This window comes from Chenopodium album, chromosome 14 (assembly GCF_948465745.1).
Source record: "Chenopodium album chromosome 14, dcCheAlbu1.1, whole genome shotgun sequence".
Classification (NCBI taxonomy): domain Eukaryota; kingdom Viridiplantae; phylum Streptophyta; class Magnoliopsida; order Caryophyllales; family Amaranthaceae; genus Chenopodium; species Chenopodium album.
The window spans coordinates 43,136,621-43,159,524 of NC_137847.1; the positions used below are offsets into that span (position 1 = coordinate 43,136,621).

The window sequence follows — 22,904 nt, forward strand, 5'->3', positions numbered from 1 at the left end:
AGAAGAGGGAAGCAAGGGCGGCAAAAGTTTCAGGCTCAGCGCCATTGGGAGGAAGATAGGCAGGATTATTTTCGATGGTGCCAACAATTAATGCATCAATTAATGGATAATACAGAATTAAGTTCCCAATTAAGCGTCGAAATTTCCCATCTTCTCTCCAAAATTTCATTTTTTCCCCCAATTCCTTGGCGAAAAACATAACAATTTGAATAACGGAATGAATTGTGAAGAAATTATTCAAGTGTGGATATCAATTTCGTCAATCAGTTACAAGTATTCGCTGGTAATCTTGTTTGTTATTGAATAATTTCGTTTAAATTTCCTAATTTGATGTTTTTGATAATTTAGGGTTTTCATTTTTTGATTTAAAAGAAATTAATTTTGGGTAAAAATTAGAAATTTTATAACGATTGATTTGAAAGGAAAATTGTTTAGATTAATAGATTACTTTGTATGTTGCTTTGGTTTTGTGTATTTTATAATTATTTCATGTTAAATGTTATTTAATTGAAGGAGTGTTTCTGGGTTCCATCATATTGTAATGGAACCAATTTTTAAATGGAATAGAGGTTTATTTGCTGTCAATGATTTTACAGGATCTGTTTTTTATATGTAGGATCATTTTGTCAATATTAAATTAAAATATTATTCTATAGTATTTTTTTTAATTTGTAGAATCTGAAATAAAATACAGTAGTGTGTTTGACATTGTGGCAGTGAAATGGAAAGCGAAAACTTGTCCCCTTGTTGAACATTGATCTTAATGAAGTGATAAACGATGTGATTAGCTCAATCGGAGATGCAGAATTAAACAATGTAACAGAAGAAGAAGCAGCAATGTCATTCGATCTTAATGAAGAAGTTGAGGTTAATAACATTGGTAACGAAGAGGTTGAGGTTAATAATAATATAAATTAACATGATTCTCATAATCGGTCAAACGGAGAAGAACAAGCCAGTCGTACTCTAACTGTGGGTATGTGTTTTGCAAGCGGTGAAGAATTACAAGGTTTTTCCATATGTATGCCGTTGAGAAAATATTTCTATTTGTATGAATCAGATATGAATCAGTAAGCAAATATTTATATTGATCATATAAATACCATTTTGATGCTGTTTAAATTTGGAAAGATGTTGTTTTATGGAATTTGATGCTCAGATATATGGAAAGGTATGTTTTGGTTTTGTAGTGGGAGTCTCATAATTTCGGATTTAAAGAAATCAGACCTCGAATTGTTTTTATTGACGATTGGTAACATTAGTATTTAAAAGTACTAATTTTTATTAGGACATTACTATTTATGGCTAATTGGTGAATGAAAAATAAAATGCAAACTAAAATAATAATAATTGGTATATTGAATTTACATCAATCCTGACTTGAATTGTTTTATTGATAATTAGTATCATTGGTATTTAAAAGTCTAATTTAGACTAGGATACATTAGTATTTATGGCTATTATGTGAATGAAAACTAAAAATAAAACCCAAAAAAAAAAAAAAAAAAAGAATGGTTTAGTTTGGATTCGAACACGAATCACTTATGCATAATAGAAAAGCATTCACCAACTACACCAAGGGGTATCAGCACATATGTTATCGTATTATTTATTAATTTGTGCTATTTATATTTATGTCAAATATATTAGATGATTCTATTGAAGACAATATGATTCCTTAATTGTTAATAGGACGCTTATTAACATATTATGATGATTATTGTTGCATATAAATGTTCTTAGGGTTGGGTTAAGGGTTTAGGGTTAAAATTTTATTGGGCTATAGATGTTAGGATAATGGTATTGTATGTTGTTGTTTGGTTTAATAATGTGTTTCAACAAGAATATGTATTAATAATATGTTTTAGCAAGAAGTTTTTGTACAATACTTATTCTGTTATGTGCATCACTTTCTAAATGGATTAGTTTACAGATGTATCAGTTGCTTTTATAGATTGTAAAGATTCTTTCTATTTGATATGTTGATTCTAGTCTATTTCTTCTATTGTTTAAATTTCAAAAAAAAAAGGTGTGTTATTCGTTTAGTTTCTTATAATTGTAGGTTTTATATATTACTACGGAGTTCAAATTGTAAGTTTTTTTAATAATATGTATTAACAGAGAGGTAAATTGTAAGTATTCCTTATATAAATTCTATATTATCCTTTACTAAGTTAGTTTTCATTTATTTAAGTTAAGTTTGAAATCATACATGCATTAAATTCATCATATTCAAAATACATCCACAAAAGTGAACTATGTATATTAATTATTTGGTAATTAATATAATCGTTTTTTTATTGCTGGAATCATATCCATAAACATGGGTCATATTTATTGTAAGTTAGGTACATCTTATATATGAATATATAAGTATTATGTTTTTATTTTTATATAGATATTTATAGAAATATTCAGATAATACAGTTTCAGGCGAATTTATGGGTTATATGTGGTTGAAAAAAAATAAAAATAAAAAAAAGTTCGGGTATAGTGAAGAATCGAACACGAATCACTTGTCTACAATAGGAAAGCATTGACCAACCGAGTCAAGGGGTATCAGCACGTACATTTTAAAATATTAAATCTATATATGTTTTCCATTACTAAGTTAGTTTTAATTTATTTAAGTTGAGTTTGAAATCATACATGTATTAAATTTATCATATTAAAAAACATTTACTAAAATGAACTATTTATATAAGTCATTTGGGAATTAACATTTGTATGTTTCGCATCATATCCATAAACATTGGTTACATTTATTGTAAGTTGGGTATTAAATGAAGTGGTTATCTTTTTAAATTTCTTAAAATTTGAAAATTGTTCGTTACTTAAAAAATACTCTTTTTTTCATAAAAATAAAATACTTATTTAAGAGCATTGTGTAGAACTAAAACTAAACAATGCAATATTTATTGTTATTTTTTAAACTAATATACTTGACTAGTATAAACATTTAATAATACTTATTATAAATAATATTAAAATAAGTCACGGGGGATTAAAAGTAAACTATGAATAGCTGAAATAAAATTAGAAGTTATACCAATGAAATTAATTAGGGCTCTATTGTCATAAAAATATTTAGATAATAAAATACAAAGTCTATTGTATGCACACTTTATTGTAAAGGAAGAAACAAAAGTTAAAATGGTAAGAGATATTAAGATGAATTCATCATTATAAATACTATGCATATAAGCCAAAAAGGGGTAAAAGTATAACATTAGTGAAGGGCTAAAAAGAATTGAAAAACAATGCTACTAAAATAAGAATTTCATTTTCAAATTATAGCCTAGAATATATACAAGAAATTGAAATATGATTTAATATTAATAACAGTGTTAGGATCCTGAATTCATTTTTCAATCTTAAATATATTAATCAAAGTGAGATATTTTAATAGGCGGTCAAATTTAAAACTATTTCAATTGCACACTGTCATTCACTAAGGGCTTGTTCTCTTCACCTAATAAAAATAAGTTTTAGGTCTAATAAGTATAAATCAGTTCAGATAAGTTATAATAAGGTCTAATAAGTTAAATAAGGTCTAATAAGTTACATTAAGTTAAATAAGGTCTAATAAATTTCAATAAGTTCTAATCAAGTCTAATAGTAAGGTCTAATAAGTAGGGGTGTCCATTTGGTTTTTGATTTAAATTTAGCCCAAATCCAATCTGATCCAAAAAAAAATTCGATTTTCAATTATCATATCCAATCGGATCTGAATTCCTCACCAAATCCAATTCGATCCAAACTGATTTAAAATTCGGTTATTTGAACCCGATACGAGAGGGCGAATAAAAATACGTTGCAAATATAGTTATTAAATATAAAAATGATAATAATTATTTTAAAATTAATAATAATTATTTTTGAGTTTTTAAATATAAAAATGATACTTAAAATGAAAATTTATAAAAAATAAAAAATCAAAACGTGTTTCTTTATACCTCCACAAGATATGAATACGGGACGACTATCCATAGTCATTCAAGGGGTTTGTTTATTACTAGACTAAGGGGTATCAACACATACATTGGATGAAAACAAATTAATTTTATTATCCATAGGACTAAATTTCCTGGCTTATTATTTTATTCTATTTTCCAGAAAAAATTTATGCCCAAAAATAATTGATTGGACACATTCTACAAATAATTTACATGCAAAATATTTAAAATAAAAAGAGTTATTTGATTACTTTTTTTTCCACTTTGAAATATGGTGTATGTTTTGACTTTATATATACAAATGTGATTCCTTTGAAATTGATAACAATTAGTTATGATTTTTTAAATACAAAAATGATACTTAAAATGAAATTTTATAAAAAAAATTAAAAAAGCAAAATGTGTTTCGTTTGTACCTCCACAAGATTCAAACACAAGATGACTATCCATCATCACTCAAGGGGTTTGTTTATTAGACCATTGGAAAATACTTTTTTTTTTTAGAAAAAAAATTGTTATTAAAGATTAGTTATAGGTACTTTTTTTATTAAATATAAGAGAGTTACAAATCTAAAAGTATATCTTTGTTCCCTTCAAAGAAATAAATTAAAAAAAAAAAGTGTTGTGAAATAAAGAGAATAAGATTGAAATTGGGAAGAGAATTAATCTGTATATCTTTATTCCATATGATAAAGTATAATTAGGGTTTGGTTGGATAAAGATATAAACCCTAGATCTAGATTGTTCCTGAATGATACAAGGGAGGATAATGGATATCCACAAATATTTCATAACACTCTCCCTTGGATATCCATTATCGAAGATTGTGCCTCATTAAAACCTTATTAGGAAAAACCCTGTAGGATAAAAACCTAATGAAGGAAAAAGAGTACAACATTCTTCGTAATACGCTCAAAATGCTGCCTCGTTAAAAACCTTACCAGGAAAAACCCAATATGGGACAAAAACCATGGTTAAGGGAAAAAGAGTGCAGCGCGTAATTTCTCCCCCTGATGAATACATAACTTGAGGTATTCTAATACAATGAATCCAATATAGTTGAGAGTCTTCTCACATGACGCAGAATAGTATCATTCCTTGATTTTTCTATCCTCCCAAATCTTCAAATCTTTACACGAACAAGTGAGTCTTCATATCACCAAACCTATAACAATAACACATGTGTTTATCCAGATTTCATTCGAAATCTCTGTTTTTAGTTGCCTTAACCATCATATTTATGCCTTCTTCTGGAGGCCGTGAATAATAGAAATTGATGATCATTATTATTTGATTAAACATTCCTTAATAATAATATGGCAACACATGATATTATTAATGTTGATTTTTCAATCTTGTATGAAATAATAATATAACACATGTAATTATATACATTGATCATGGTTCTCCTGGACCATGATAAAACAGTCTCACGCATAAGTATCTAGTTGATTCTTTAGAATAATAATAATTGACACGATAGTTCTCTTTCATATACAAATAGTAATTCTCATTACTAACACTTATATGCTCAAACTTTGAGATGTCAATGATTTAGTCACATAGACTAAAAGTTTAATAATAATTACAATATTCAAAATATAAATTTTGTAGGGCTGGATATATATAAATTTGTCGTACATAAGTTGTTCAGGAACTCTTCTTCTTACATGATTCATAACATGCAATTAAATCGGCGTCATCAATAATTCTATCACAATTATAAGCCTATTGGAATATAAATATCTCTTTCTCATTTTCCATCAAAGTTATAAAAATGTCTTACTATACTTTGAATGAATGAACATTGACAAACACCACAATTATTGTATAGAAAGTTATGCATGCAATATGAGATATAGAAAATATGATAACATATTAAACAAATTATAAAATGAGTAATAATGCATCTAACAACTTCGAACATATGTAATGAATAATCCAGTGATCTATGACTCACATATGCATATGAACATACATAGGACTCGAAATGATGCAAGACACTGTACAGTGTGGATTTAAAAATCCATATTTCATTGGACTTCTGGTCCATGATAAACTTTAATTATTATCATTATGTCGACATTAAAATGGACATATATTCCAGATCCCTTATTCACTAGTCCATTATATCATGCATATGCATTATTTATCAGTTTCATCATATACCGGTATCATCATATAATTCTCAAGGTACAATTTAATTTGCATACTATTTTGACAATGATATCTGAATACACTTTTCATTGGTACCATCATAATTTTTCTTACATCATAGGCCATCTATTGTAACAATCCAGATATCTACACAACTTCAAGGGTATTTCATACACCTGGTATTAATATACCATTGCACTATAAAAGTGTCAACTGCACTATCTTGCCATATATCACATCTTTATTTTGGAACCGATTATACAATCTACACTTCAAGTGTAGTGATTCAAGTATATACAATTCGCAAGCTTTATCTCAATGCGCAACATATCTTGATAACATATGGACAAAAGTTGACTAGAAAACATTTCAAATTACCATTATATATATAGGGATCATCAGTTTAATTAAATTTTTTTGCCAACTTACTCCAATTCTCCCCCTAAGTTGGTAAAATATCTCATATATAGGGGCATCACAATTCTTCACCAACTTAGTATACAAATTTGCAATAAAATTCATTTCATAGGAGGATCATAATCAACAAAATTTATCTCTCTGAAGAATTATATTAAACAAGCTTTTGTCTCTTCTAGAGAGCAATTTTAAATTATTTCTTCATTAAATATACATTGCATAACGCATATGTATTTATTATTAAATATTTCATAATTTGTACTCTTTAGGAGATCAATAATTCAACATCAATGGGGAGACATATGTTGTGTAGTTGAATTTCCTTCTTTTCCTATTTCTTATGTGCTGACATATAATAGCCCCAATCAAAAGAATTGTTATACAAGCATAAATCACTTGCTTGTAAAACTACTAGGTGGTGATCTTCTGGATCTTTAAAGACTTAAATAGTGTATTTGGTGAGCTTCTAGTCACCTGATAGTTGACAATTATATATAAGTTATTTTGGTGAACTTCTGGTCACCCATTACTCTTTAAATAAGAAATCAAAATCTAATTAACTCTTGAAATTTTCATCAATACAAATTATTATGAATCATAATCCAAATATAGTTCAATCTCAATGTTATGTCTTGCCATTCAATTAATTTCACATATCTAACATTAAGAGAGCGTCAGCACATTATCAAATGAAACTTCAGGTTTCCATAACGGGTAATTATTAAACCCGGATGGCCTAATTTTTTTATCACATCCAATCACTTCTCTAACTTTGAGCTCTGGTCAGTTTTCCAACACTAGTGATCACTTTATTAAACTTAATTTATGCATGGCCATGAGTATGATGTAATATTATAACACCAACATGTGTTTCTTTATACAATTGGCAAGACAATCAATTAATATTTTATCCCATAATTACTCATACTCTACTGGAGTTTAAACTATAAACTTGATACATGTTTATCTTGTTGGATATTTCATACTCTTCTGGAGTCTTTTATATGATATGGAACATAAGAATTTTACTAAAAGTTATTTCTTCTAGAAATGTAGTTTATCACTTTCTCAAATTCGTCATTGTCAATAGTGGCTCCTTTCCTTTTCGAAGATACTTAATTATCTTTAGATTCTATTGATCTATCACACTTCAGGCACACTATAGGTTCATCAGCAATTGGTGTTGTCCATCTGGAACACCGATTTTAATTTGAGCATTTACAATTAGTATATGATCAATGACATTTATTTATATCCATCTGCAGGATGGTACCATTTCAAAATATTTAATTAACATGTGGCCACTTTCACTAAATAAATCATTGATTTTTAAGTTAATGTATATATCAAACTGACCATCAATATATTTTATTATTTATGTGCAAGAATTACATAAAATAATGGAATAAATATAATCTCCCCCTAATCCTTGCATATAGGGCATAAAATGAATCCAACATTAAATCTCATCCAAATTTTAAGGAATAAATTATTTTAGCAATGTATGTATCAAGCATAATAAAATTACTCTTATAAAGTTAACTCGTAACTTTTGTCCAATTATATTAATCTCTTATAAGTATGGGCATAATAAATATATTTTGTAAGTAAGTTGCTCATAATGTAATGATTAATTTCTTGAACTCATAACACTATTTCTTGTTTCAATAGATATTCTTATGATTTTTTTTCTTGAATAAAATAATTAATTAAAAGAACATCATGCAAACATGCTTATTAGTTTTCTTTCGATCATGCAATTTCTCATTCACTTCTAGGAATGAGCTAGTGAGTCTAGTTAGCTATCATTCATCAATTTGATCTCACATAGAGTTTTCTATTAAAAATATTCAACCAAAAGAAAGATACATCAACTCCTTAAAAACTTTATATATATATATATATATAGTCAACATACTTTAGAAACTATATTAGTCATTTTTATTTTCATAATATTCTTGAAGGTCTTTTATCCTTGCTTTCATAAATTTAGGTAACTTTAGATCCATTATATATACAAAAATTACATGTTCAAATAACTTCATCATTCTAATAATCTAAATTTATGTAGACATATACTATCAAATACTATTGATATTGATCACACATGCATCAAACATTATGACAATATATTTATAATTTATACTATCAATACACCTAAATAAATAATAATATGACCATGATACTAAGTTCAATGCAATTTAAGAAATCAAAGAGGTCTAATGTTGTATAAGACTATGATTGAATATAAATGTGGCAATACAATTAAAGAAAAGCCACATATTGCCTGTGTGTGAAAGTAAAACACTATTATGAAGTTAGAAAATAAGCATGATCAAATACACAATAACAATAATTCAGATTTAGATGACAAAACATGTTATAACTATAAATTGAATCTATAAACATAAAAGCAATCATCAATAAGAATTTGACTTCCCGAGTTCCCGTGTTTAATAGCCATGCAAAAATAAATATCAATATGTCAATTCAAATAACATTCAAACTGTTAGAATATATTGATAAGCATCAATATATTCTGTTATGTATATTAGTTAATTGTATATGTTTGTATATTATCTTCCTTAATTATAGGAAGTTAGGTCCTTCTTTATAGCCTTAGCATACGTTGATTACAGTGCATATATTGCCTATTGATAGGCCTCAGAATAGTCAAGGAATTATCTTCTTTCACAATCATTTAATGCCACAAACATACAAGAAATTTAAGAACTAAAATAGCCAAATGAATTTGCCACACAACATCATAGAGAAGCCAACCACATACTCTTAGCTTGTATGTAGAGCACTAAATTAAAATAGTACACGAAACTTGATACCAACTAATCTAATGCTAATGAGCCTCAACATAATTAAAAATTCCAATAAGAAGATAATTGTATATAGTTGTATATAATAATACTTACCTCAATGACAATGGTACCATCAACAAGAAGTGGTTCCTTTGTTCATCAATATCGATATAATTATAAAGCAAGTAATTGCTCTATCATACCAAGAGTAGTGATAATCGTTGAAATAACCCAAACAAATTAAACAAGTCATACATATATATATGAACGCAAAGAGAATAAAATGTATATCAGAATTACGATTTACGAAGTAAGCCTTAAATCTCAAAGATATGTGAAATAAATAATAATTCCAAAAGTTAATGGGCCTAAGTCACAATGCACTGTACATAAAAGAAATTTATCAAATCACTTAGATTATATGTTCAAGAATAATTTTATTCTAATCGAAAATAATTTGTCGTGGTGCAATTAACGAGGAAAATCAAACAAGTACTTTACTCCATCAAAAAAAAATATATAATATTCCCATCATAAATTATGAATGAAGTCTTAACCAAAACCATCATTATTAGGAGATAATAGAGTGATGAGAATTTGTCTTAGAAGCACTATAGATAATACTCTACAACATACTACATATATATAACAAGTCAAACAATATTAAACCAATTAGTGTCATGCCAGACTTGTTTCACTGACATGGGTAATATTATTCGACAGCTTATGTGGCAAGCATTTAGGAGTACTAATGTAATTTCGACATTGCAAAACAAAACAACGAATAAAATACTGAACTTTCGTAACATAATTAACATATACAGTATATACAATATAGTGTTATACTAATAAGCAATAAACCAGAAATAACTTATCTCTTGATGCGTGAACCAAACTGACAATAGCCGCGTCGTGGAGAACCACTGACCTAAAAGACGATTCCGCGCTACCTCCCGGTGCAGTAGACAATTGCGGTCGCCCTCCAGGATAAGCACGGCGCCGGAGTTTATGTGCACTCACAAACCCGACTGGAACTCAGAATACTCGCCCAGAAAACAGAACAGAAAGAACATGTATTTAGATAAGTTTAGAGAAAAGAGAAGACTGATTGTGTTGTGTTGTTTTGGCTAAGAAAACCACCGAATATTTATAGGGTGAAGAGGAAAAACGGAAAGCATGAAAGGTGGGAAGAATCTGGCCAAGAAAACGACCAGATTAATCTGGTCAGTCAACAACCGAGGCAAGAAACAAGGAATTAATCAGTCAGCTACAATCAAGGAATTAATGGCTGATTAATTCTCACAACAGTCAGAAAAGAATAAACCCAACAGACAAAAAGGAATATTCTGTTTAACAAAGAAAAGGGAAATAAAATTTCTCCAAAAAGATAACAAGGACCCACGCCCGCGCATCGCATTCCCCAAGACCCCAAGACCCCAAGTCCCGAGGCCCGAGCCCGAGCCCGAGCCCGACCCGACCCGACCCGGCTCGGCTCGGCGCGCGCGCGCGCGTGTGTGTGTGTGGAGTAACACACACCTCCAACTCACTCAACTAAGTAGTGCTAAAGCACTACATTATAAAAACAAGGAAAAACCTTCCTCCCCAATCAATGTGGGACTTTTCCCCTTCCATTTATTTCTCTCTCTCTTTCCCTCTTATTTTTCCCAACACTCTTGTTTTATATCAAGAACTTCCAACAATCCCCCACAGGTTCGAAGATATGAAAAAGAAAGAAAGGAAAAATGAATTCTGGGCAAAACAAAACAATTGCATAAGTGTCAATGTCTCGCGACTTGAATTAACACATAGTGGACATCAAGCTATGATCCCTCACCTAACAAGTGACCTTCGTCTTGAACTCAATAGGGAGTTAGGGACCCGTCACTTTGAGCCACACAATTGAACATGTATAATATTCTGAAATTCCGCGAATAAAGATGACGCATTATACTGGCCATACGTCCAGCCTGGATGCTCATAGGTGCTCTAGAGTATAAGCCCACGAAATACTCATAGGAAGCGGCCACACTTCCACACCTAAGTAGGTGAACTCCATCAAGTGTGAGCTACAACACACCTCCAAAAATATGGATATGGGTTCATTAAGAGCCGTATGCTCAACCTCCTTCTCATATGTAGCTAAGCACAAAACAAACATCTAGAGATGGACAAATAAAATAAAAATGTGCTTCCGAATTATTACATAACGTTCCCCTTTGAACTCATAGTGAGTAGGAGTTCATTATTTCACAATTCATACAACGGGCTTTAGCCCCATCTCTTCCGATGTTTCCAAAACTAGTTTTTTACATAGGCCTTTAGTTAACGGATCCGCAATGTTCTTTTCGGACTTAACATAGTCCAGTGATATCACCCCTTCAGACAACAAATTTCTGACGGCTTTATGCCTCAGACGGATGTGTCTCTTCTTCCCATTATAGGCATGGTTGTGTGCAACAGCAATAGCAGCTTGCGAATCACAATGAAGTGCAACTGAAGGAGCTGGCTTCCCCCACAGAGGAATATCTGCAAGCATGTTCCTCAACCATTCTGCCTCATGACCTGCTAATTCAAGAGCAATAAACTCAGATTCCATAGTAGACATAGCAGTACAAGATTGCTTACAAGATTTCCAGGATACGGCTCCACCCCCAAGGGTGAAGACATAGCCACTAGTGGAGTTAACTTCATCATTATCGGATACCCAGTTGGCATCACAAAAACCCTCCAAAACTCCAGGAAATTTGGAGTAGTGCAAACCCCAATCCATAGTACCCTTAAGGTACCTAAGCAACCTCCTTAGAGCAATCCAATGATCACTGCTTGGATTATGAGTGTACCTGCTCAACCTACTAACAGAATAAGCAATGTCAGGTCTAGTGTAGTTCATAAGAAACATAATACTACCAATAATTCTAGCATATTCAGACTGATTAACTGGATTACCATTATTTTTCCTTAAGTGGAAACTTGGGTCATAGGGAGTCTTAACTGGATCGACATTAAATGAGTCAAACTTTTTAAGAAGTTTTTCAACATAGTGTGACTGATTAAGACAGATGCCATTTGGAGTCCTCTTGATTTTTACTCCCAAAATCACATCTGCCTCACCCATGTCTTTCATTTCAAAATTCGAACTCAAAAACTGTTTTGTCTCATTTACACGATCCAAGTTAGTCCCAAAAATCAACATATCATCCACATAAAGACAAATAATTACACACCCATGACTATCATGCTTAAAATAAACACAAGAGTCACCTTCATTAACATGAAAACCATTACCAGTCATAGTCTTATCGAATTTGTCATGCCATTGCTTTGGAGCTTGTTTAAGCCCATACAATGACTTGACTAACTTACAAACCTTCTCCTCTTGTCCTGGAACAACGAACCCTTCAGGTTGGACCATGTAAATCTCCTCATCCAAGTCACCATTCAAAAATGCAGTTTTGACATCCATTTGATGAACAACAAGACCAAAAATGCAAGCAAGAGCAATTAAAGTCCTAATGGTTGCAATTTTAGTAACAGGGGAGTAAGTATCAAAATAATCAATGCCAAACTTTTGAGTAAAACCCCTTACCACTATCCTTGCCTTATACTTGTCTATGGATCCATCGGCCTTTAATTTTTTCCGAAAGATCCATTTACAAGTAATGGGCTTACAACCTCTAGGAAGTTCAACCAATTCCCAAGTGTTATTATTGAGAATTGATTGTAATTCACTATCAATTGCTTCTTTCCAAAATACAGCATCAACTGACCTCATTGCCTCATCATAGGTTCTTGGATCATCTTCCAAAACAAAAATATGCACAAAATCATCATCAATTAAGGAAGATTCAGATAAATAAGAAGTAATAAAATCAGGACCAAAACTATTTTCCTTTCTTCCCCTTTTGCTTCTCCTTGGCTCCAAAACAGAATCATCGTTAGTAATAGGAGCATTAGCAATAGGTAAACTAACAGAACTACTAGCATGCAATTCACTATCATTAGAAGGAGACATTTTCAAAGGAAAAATGTTCTCAAAGAACTCAGCATCTCTTGCTTCAATGATATGACCACCTGCATAAGAATTGTTAGCACCTTTAACAAAGAAACGATAAGCTGCACTTTGATAAGCATAGCCAATAAAAATAGCATCAACAGTTTTGGGACCAATCTTATCCCTCTTGAAGCTAGGTATGCCTACTTTTGCTAGGCACCCCCACACTTTCAAGTATTTCAGGTTTGGCGCTCGACCTTTCCATATTTCGTATGGAGTCTTGTCAAGCTTCTTGTGAGGAACCCTGTTCAAAACATGACAAGCAGAAAGAATAGCCTCCCCCCACATGTTATTAGGAAGCCCAGAACTAATAAGCATAGAATTCATCATATTCTTTAAAGTTCTATTTTTCCTTTCAGCTATACCGTTTTGTTCGGGTGAATAGGGAGCCGTCGTCTCATGAACAATGCCAAGTTGCTCACAAAATGCCTTAAGAGTGTCAGGGCTGTACTCCCCACCCCTGTCACTCCTAACCCTCTTGATCTTTTTGTCCAACTGGTTTTCTACCTCAGCTTTATATTTGAGGAACATTTCCTCAGCTTCGTCCTTAGACCTGAGAAGATAAACCATACAAAAACGTGAACAATCATCAACAAAAGTAATATAATACTTTTTACCCCCTCTACTTTCGTGATTATTAAAATCACCTAAGTCACTATGAACAAGTTCTAGTACTTCAGTCTGTCTATCTACTGATTTAAATGGCTTCTTAGTAAATTTGGCTTCAACACAAACTTGACATTTCGAAAAATCAGTTTTAGAAAAACTTGGAATCAAATTTAAGTGTTTAAGCCTTTTAACAGAATCAAAATTAACGTGACCTAATCTAGCATGCCATAAATCAATAGACTCAGCAATATAAGCAGAAGAAGTACTAGCATTCTTATTCATAGTGTCAATTTTAACATCAAGAGTAAAAAGCCCCCCATTACAAAAGCCCTTCCCCACAAATTCCCCATTGCGAGTAAGAACTAATCTATCAGAATCAAAGGAGAGCTTCAGTCCAGCTTTCATGAGCAAACTGCCAGAAATTAAATTCCTGCGCATTTCTGGAACATGCAAAACATTAGTGAGAGTAAGCAATTTTCCAGAAGTGAGAGCGAGAACGATCTTCCCTTTGCCTTGGATAGAAGCAGAAGCTGAGTTGCCCATGAAGACATTTTCACCTTCAACCTTGTCATAGGTAGTGAACATGTCCTTGTTGGCGCAGATGTGCCTGGTAGCTCCAGTGTCAACAATCCACTCAGCAGCATTACCTGTAAAGTTAGCTTCTAAAACAACAGCAACAATAACGTCAGAATCCTCAATAAGATTTGCTTGACTTTGCCCATTCTTCTTCTTGACCCTGCAATCTCTAGCCCTGTGACCAGTCAAACCACACTCATAACAGATTCCCTTAAACTTGTACTTCTGAATTTTCCCATTAGGCTTAAGGTTACTGTTTTTGGCTTTGGACTGGTTGTTTGATTTGGGTTCAACAAGGTTGGCTTTGGCAGAAGAAGAGGAAGGGAAAACAGAAGGGGTTTTGTCTTTGATACGGTTTTCCTCCTCAATTTTGAGGTGGGCAGCAAGTTCCTCTAAGGTTAGGTCTTTCTTTTTGTGCATGAGTTGGTTACGAAAATCCTTCCAAGAGGGAGGGAGTTTCTCAATAAGAACAATAGCAAGGGTAGTATCACAAATAGACAGACCTTCAGCAGCCATATTAATACAAATACTCTCATAAGCATGAATCTGATCAATAATAGGCTTATCATCAACAACTTGAAAACTTAACCACTTACTAACACAATAACGTTTAGTACCAGCATCATCAGTTCCATATTTTTTCTCTAAAGCATCCCAAATATCCTTAGCATGATAGAAACCCATATAAATATCCAACAGACTATTCGACATATAATGCAACAACATGCCCTTACAAGTTCTATCATCCTTAGAAAACTTAATCTCAGATTCAGACAAATCATCTTTATCAACAGGTTCAACAATATCATCAAGAACATATGCAACATCAATCTGCTCCAAATAAAAATGCATCCTAACAGCCCAACGTTTATAATTCTTTCCATCAAGAGGTTCTAGTTTAGACATATCAGGAACAAGGAATTTGGAAGCCATAATCGTCTTTTAGATTGTTATACTAATAAGCAATAAACCAGAAATAACTTATCTCTTGATGCGTGAACCAAACTGACAATAGCCGCGTCGTGGAGAACCACTGACCTAAAAGACGATTCCGCGCTACCTCCCGGTGCAGTAGACAATTGCGGTCGCCCTCCAGGATAAGCACGGCGCCGGAGTTTATGTGCACTCACAAACCCGACTGGAACTCAGAATACTCGCCCAGAAAACAGAACAGAAAGAACATGTATTTAGATAAGTTTAGAGAAAAGAGAAGACTGATTGTGTTGTGTTGTTTTGGCTAAGAAAACCACCGAATATTTATAGGGTGAAGAGGAAAAACGGAAAGCATGAAAGGTGGGAAGAATCTGGCCAAGAAAACGACCAGATTAATCTGGTCAGTCAACAACCGAGGCAAGAAACAAGGAATTAATCAGTCAGCTACAATCAAGGAATTAATGGCTGATTAATTCTCACAACAGTCAGAAAAGAATAAACCCAACAGACAAAAAGGAATATTCTGTTTAACAAAGAAAAGGGAAATAAAATTTCTCCAAAAAGATAACAAGGACCCACGCCCGCGCATCGCATTCCCCAAGTCCCGAGGCCCGAGCCCGAGCCCGAGCCCGACCCGACCCGGCTCGGCTCGGCGCGCGCGCGCGCGTGTGTGTGTGTGGAGTAACACACACCTCCAACTCACTCAACTAAGTAGTGCTAAAGCACTACATTATAAAAACAAGGAAAAACCTTCCTCCCCAATCAATGTGGGACTTTTCCCCTTCCATTTATTTCTCTCTCTCTTTCCCTCTTATTTTTCCCAACACTCTTGTTTTATATCAAGAACTTCCAACATATAGATACGAAAATAATAAGTAGAGGAAAAACTTTCCTGATACGGATCTCGTTGTAGCTATTGAGGGTTCTGTATCCTTAATATGTTCACTTTCTAGATTAGTCACATCTCACATACGCCACAAGGAGACCGCAACCCACTTAATTCCATTAAAGGAATATGGTCCAACACAGATCATGTAATTCCAACAAGAATATGGTCCAACCACTAATCTTGTTGTGCATTTTGAAATTAAACAAAACCATAATTCAAGTAACATAACTGCTCGCAAGATGCAAATCACAAATTTGGATTTATATTCCATTCAATTTGTCACTTTGAGAGAGATATATGGTGCTGATAACGTGTTGTGAAATAAAGAGAATAAGATTGAAATTGGGAAGAGAATTAATCTGTATATCTTTATTCCATATGATATATATACATACAATATAATTAGGGTTTGGTTGGATAAAGATATAAACCCTAGATCTAGATTGTTCCGGAATGATACAAGGGAGGATAATGGATATCCACAAATATATGTATTGTCACAAGGTTCAATCTCAGGTCAACAATAGACATTACACACGAAACTTGTATTCAAGACTATTGGATTAAAGCGTATCAGCGCATTGATTAGGTGAAAAGAAATTTATTTATTAAAATGTGTCTATCACATTTCCTGTGAAACTTTGGTGTCTCCAATTACAATTCCGGCAAAACCTTGATGTCCATTACAATTCCGGCAAAATTTTGTGTGTCCAATTATAATTTCGACAGCAACATTAAACCAATTTCCAACTATACATTCTACGAAAATTTTACAGCATTAATGTATCAATCAAATTTGTATTCATATAATTCTATTCTTCAAAAGTATTACATTAAAATTCATCTTGATATTTATAAACCACCAGCGAAAAAGGTCGGTAAACACGCCGGCAAAAACGGTTAGAAGACACGTCGGCGAAAACGGCAAACAGCAGGTAAATAAGCCGAAGAAAAAAAATCACCAACCGGGGCAAATGATTGCATGAAGAAACTAAGAATTCCATATTTCTTGAATGTTCTTCATTCATTATTGCTATATATGGAGAAAGGAAAAAATTGGAGAGAGAAAAAAAAAATGAGGGGAAAAAAATCAGATGCATTTTTTTGGGATTATATACTAAATTAAATTAGGTAGTTGAATGGTTAGAATAAATTTGAAATTCAAAATTCAAAATTTTAAAAATAAGGTTTGAAATTCAAATAAAAATAAGGATGACTCACACATAAAAAAAAAATTTATTCTATGGAAGACTTGTGTACAATATTCTTTGGTACACCATGTGTATCCCTACTCCCTCCTGGAGTAAGATACTACATACCAATGTACGAATGCCTAAATGACTTTACATAATACGGAGTAAAGTTTATGATAATTGGGGTTGTTATTGATATACGTCAATGATTCAATGGGGTTGCTAATTATGCTTAATGTTTCAATGGAGTTGTTCATAATGCCGCAATCTCATATACAACTATACAAGTATCTCACTTCTATCAAATGAGCATACGACGTGTTAATTACAAATTGCTTTTTTTTTTTTTTTATTATTATTATTTTTTTTTATATAAAATTTGGGCATATGAAGACCTACAAAAGGCTTATGTCTATCACGTTACGTAAAAGTTTAAATTCCATTCCCTAAAAGAGTAAAAGGTATGGTAATCTGTGAATGAAGAAAAAACATAATTTTTTTTGGTGTTTAGAGAGCCACAAAAGGTAGGGTAAGAAAAAAAAATAATTGTGTAAACTAACATTATTATGGAAATTAACGGAATGTTTATTTTTCTTACGAATTTATTCTCATTATTATTGCTTATTAACGCTCAGTAAACCGACTATTGGAATCAATAATAGTTATTATTAGGGGTGTGCAAAAATGGACCTAGATCGGAAAATCGACCCGGACCGGACTGGGGGGATTCTGGGTCGGTCTTTGGTCCTCACAAATTGGCGATTCAGGGTTTTCGGTCCGGTCCGGAATGGACCGGGAAGTGTATTTTTGTAATTTTTTGGGTGAAAATTTTAAATTTTATGTTTAAATTTCTAAGAAATTTAGGTACAAAACTTGTAATTTATAAATTGTAAGTGCAAAAAAGGAAAGCACACAAACAAAAACAAGACGTTAAAAATGTATGTATATATTAAGATACTAAAAAAAAAAAAAAAAAACCCAGTCTATTCTGGTCCAAAATCGGACCGGACCGGAATAAATAGGTCTGGAACGGAACCCGAACCGGTTGATTACGGTCCGGTCCCGATCCCAAAAAAAAAGTCGATTCCGGGTTCCGGTCCCAGTCCGGTCCGATCTGGTTTGGACCGGTGCACAGCCCTAGCACTTACTATCACCATATATCCATCATCCATGTTGATATATATGATTACCTAAGGCAACGTATGTAGTAAATTTTTAAATCAGGCAAGTCAGTTTGTTTTTAGTATGACATAAACCTCATGAGATAACTTTTTTTTTTAGGGCACCTCATGAGATAACTTGATGCGCAATAATGGGAGAGTTTGTTTAGACTAGCTTATATTATAAAAGTACGTACAAAATGATATGTTTTTCTCCATATATCACTCCTTTATTCTTCCTTTTGCTTTATCCCTTTTTTTTTTCTATCAATCCTGCTACTCGTACATTGTTAAAGCATTTCATTCAGTATACCATCCTCGATACTTTACCAGCTAAGTTAGCTGACATTCGCGTTCTAATTTCTTTCATGAATACAAGCCACTAAGTGTAGGTATAGTTTAGCATACTAGCAACTAACTGCACCATTCATATATGTAGCTAGTATTATACCCCACATAAATGTTTATATACCATAGGAAAGTTTTTTAATTAATTTGGTCAAATTAAATTTTCTTTCTCCGCAAATTTTTAATAAATTGTTAGATACATTCTTCCAAGATTTTAGGAGTTTTTAGAGTGATTATCAGCTAATTAATTCTATAATTAGCATGCTGATCTTGTAAATAATATTCCTACTTCCTAGCACATAGGATAATATCATTTCATCATTTCATGCGTGTAAAATATTAGAAATTAAGATCAAATAAAAGTAAGCTTACAAATTAGATTTTTTTATAGGTCTATATATTATAATATTGATTTTTTTTCCTTTTTATGCATAATACATAGCAAAAAAATGGGAAAATGTTTCAAAGATAGTTTCTTACTCTTCATTGTTATGGTTTTGGGATGTTGTAAGGGAAGCTTTTCTCAGAAAGATGCAACAGATACGTATGTATCAGCCGTAGGCGATCCAGGGATGCGACGAGATGGGTTAAGGGTGGCCATTGAATCATGGAACCAATGCAATGAAGTTGGTGAAGAAACTCCAAACTTTGGGAGTCCAAGAGCTGCTGATTGTTTTGATCTTATTGCTAAGTCTAATTATATCTTTGCTTAATTGCTTCTAGTGTTTCATTTCTATTTCCTTTTGTTTTAAATTACAAGAACTTTTCTTTAAGCAAGACATCTATGAAATTGTTACGCAGTTACATAAGAAAATAAGTACTCACAAAGTCACAAGCGTGTTATTTGATTTATGTCACGCGTGTGTATGACTATATATATTAACTAGGTTAGCACCCGTGCGATGCACGTGTTTACCAGTAATTTATCTTTGGATTTTTGTAAATTTCTTTTATGCATATTAAAATGTTCACAAGTTCAATTTTAATTGATCTCAACTATGCTAATAACTCCTATAAAGACTCCAATAACCTAATATCAACATAAATCACCAAAGTAATAGGTATTTATTTTAAATTAATTACCCAAATAATAATACTATCTGTTTAAAATTAATTAGCATTTTGTTTCAAAAAATAAATAGCATTTGAGTGGGAAATCTTTTCATGAAATAGCGCCACGTGTACAACTTTGAAAAAAGATGATATACTTTAGTATTAGTTATAGATAGATAAATAGATTCTTATGACAAAAAAAAAATGTGTGAAATCTTTGATGTTGTAGGAGTAATTGATCATGTTCATTGGTATTATATACTACGTATAAATTTATAAATCATGTGAGAAATATGAAATTTTTATCTGAGTTAAGAATAATGTGTTCTGTTTTACACTTATATCAGCAACTATTTAAATATATGGTACTCAAACTTTCTGTAAATTAATGCTGTCATTTTATTCTACAGAAGATGCAGGAAAGAAAGATTGTTACTCAATACAACACAAAGTCACTGAGCAGGACAACGTATTAGGAGTAGGGAATCCGATCCCAGGAGGGAACTCGAAATTCTTCAACAATGTAGACCTGTATGCAGCAGAAAAAGAGGTGTATTTAGGCTCAAGATGTAAAGTAGAAGACAAGCCAAACCCATGGCACTTCTGGATGATCATGTTGAAAAATGGGAACTTGGATACTTACGCCGCCTTATGCCCTAAGGATGGCAAAAAAGTTGGCCCTTATGGACCTGATAGTCGGTTTGATTGTTTTGGAAAGGGGTGTATGAGCCACCCCACAATGTATCATAACTACACAAAATTAGTAGGAACAACCCTAACAGGGCGATTTTTTGGGACGTGGGATGTGGATATTGTGACGAGCAAGATAGGAAGCATTGATCAAGCAAAGAATATTTCTTTCTATTCTGTTACCTGGGAAAAAGAAATTGGGAAAGACAGTTGGGTTTTTCGACATGTTCTTAAGACCTCGACGAGGTTTCCTTGGTTGATGCTTTACTTGAGATCAGATGCTATCCAAGGGTTTTCAGGTGGTTACCATTATGATACTAGAGGAATGATAAAAACTGTAAGTTGTCAAACACCTTTTCTTACTCTTCCTTGCTTTACTTTTACTACATTTGATGACTGATAGGACTTGCAGTTACAGGTTTAGCTACAACAGAGTACAAAATTTCATTGTTACTTGCAATTGCAAATTTTCAGTAATTATTTATGTGTTCTGAGATCAAATCAATGTCAATGCAAATCACAGAAAATGATTAAATCTTGAATTGTGCAGAAATATCTAGAATCTCCAAACTTCAAAGTAAGATTCACGTTGAATGTAACTAGAGGAAGGGGTTCAAAAACCCAATTCTATCTTATGGATATGGGAAGCTGTTGGAAGAACAATGGGCAGCCGTGTGATGGAGATGTTACATCAGATGTCACGCGATACAGTGAGATGATCATCACCCCTGAGACAGAGCCGTGGTGCAAGCCTGATAGGCTGGAGCTTTGCCCACCCTATCACACCTTCCCTAATGGTACCCGTGTCCATCGTACTGACACTAAAAACTACCCTTATGACGCTTACCACATGTACTGTTCTCCAGGGAATGGGAAACATTTAGAAGAGCCTAGTAACAAGTGTGATCCTTTTAGTAACCCGCAACCTCAAGAAATATTGCAGATTTTGCCTCACCCTGTGTGGGGTGAATATGGTTATCCTACACAGAAAGGGGAAGGTTGGATTGGTAACCCCAAGACTTGGTTGCTTGAGGTGGGAAGAATGTCGCAAAATTTATACTTTTACCAGGTATGTTCATTTTTCTTCCAAAAATAAACTTTACATATTCGTATACACAAGTTTTTTAACTGTATCTGAAGAAGAAATGAATGGTATTACCTCTCAACTATACATATTCGTATACACCCAGATGACACGTGCTGTCTTGCACGCTTCAGGTGTACCTTTAGGCATGACTTAAAAGGGTGTTTTCATGAAAACTAATTATGTTGAGATTATGTGAAGGATCCAGGAACACAACCAATCAAGCGGCGATGGACTTCCATTGATTTGGGAGTGGAAGTATACAGAGACCCTGATCAAGTTACAGAATGGACTGTGAGTGACTTTAACATCCTAGTACCACAGGGGGATGTTCTTCAAATCTAAATGACTAAGAAGTCTAAGGTTTAGCTGAGATGAGGGATTGAGATTACAGATACATTTACTCCGTATAGAACAATAATCTTATATCGGGGCACATTGGCTTCAGAGGGGTTCTTCTACTGACATTCTGGAAGTAAGGAGACGTTGGGATATCTGAAGGCGATAATTGAAAACTCTGATAACTGTTAATCTGTTATGTATTTGTATTTTCTCGTCACAAACAGATAGATCCGTGATTTTGGTAAATTTATCATTCCAACTTGCAAGAGGTGCTGTATGACGGAATTACACACAACAGAAAGTACTTTTTAACAATATAATTGTCGTTCCGGAATTCCTGGGGATGTGACTTTGAGAGCAATGCAATGATACTCCAATTTATTTCGCTTTACAACAGTTAGTATTCAACCAAAAGACCTGAAAAATAGGCCTTCCTTTTATAACTATCCCTTTCGAAAATGTCATTTCAGACTTGAGGTACATACACCAAATGACTGAACAAATAAGTCATTAATGGAATCACAAATAGCTGAATCAAATATATATAATAGTCAACATCGAAAAAATTGATGGATGCAATAAGAGATACGTTAGTAGAAATAAATCACAAGTTAATCAAACTTGTTACAGATG

The 22,904-nt window shown here is 32.7% G+C and overlaps 1 pseudogene; it reads left to right on the forward strand.

Moving 5' to 3' along the window:
* The first annotated feature begins 217 nt into the window (after positions 1 to 217).
* On the forward strand, positions 218 to 22,289 carry LOC145578095 (uncharacterized; annotated as a pseudogene).
* The last annotated feature ends 615 nt before the right edge of the window (positions 22,290 to 22,904 follow it).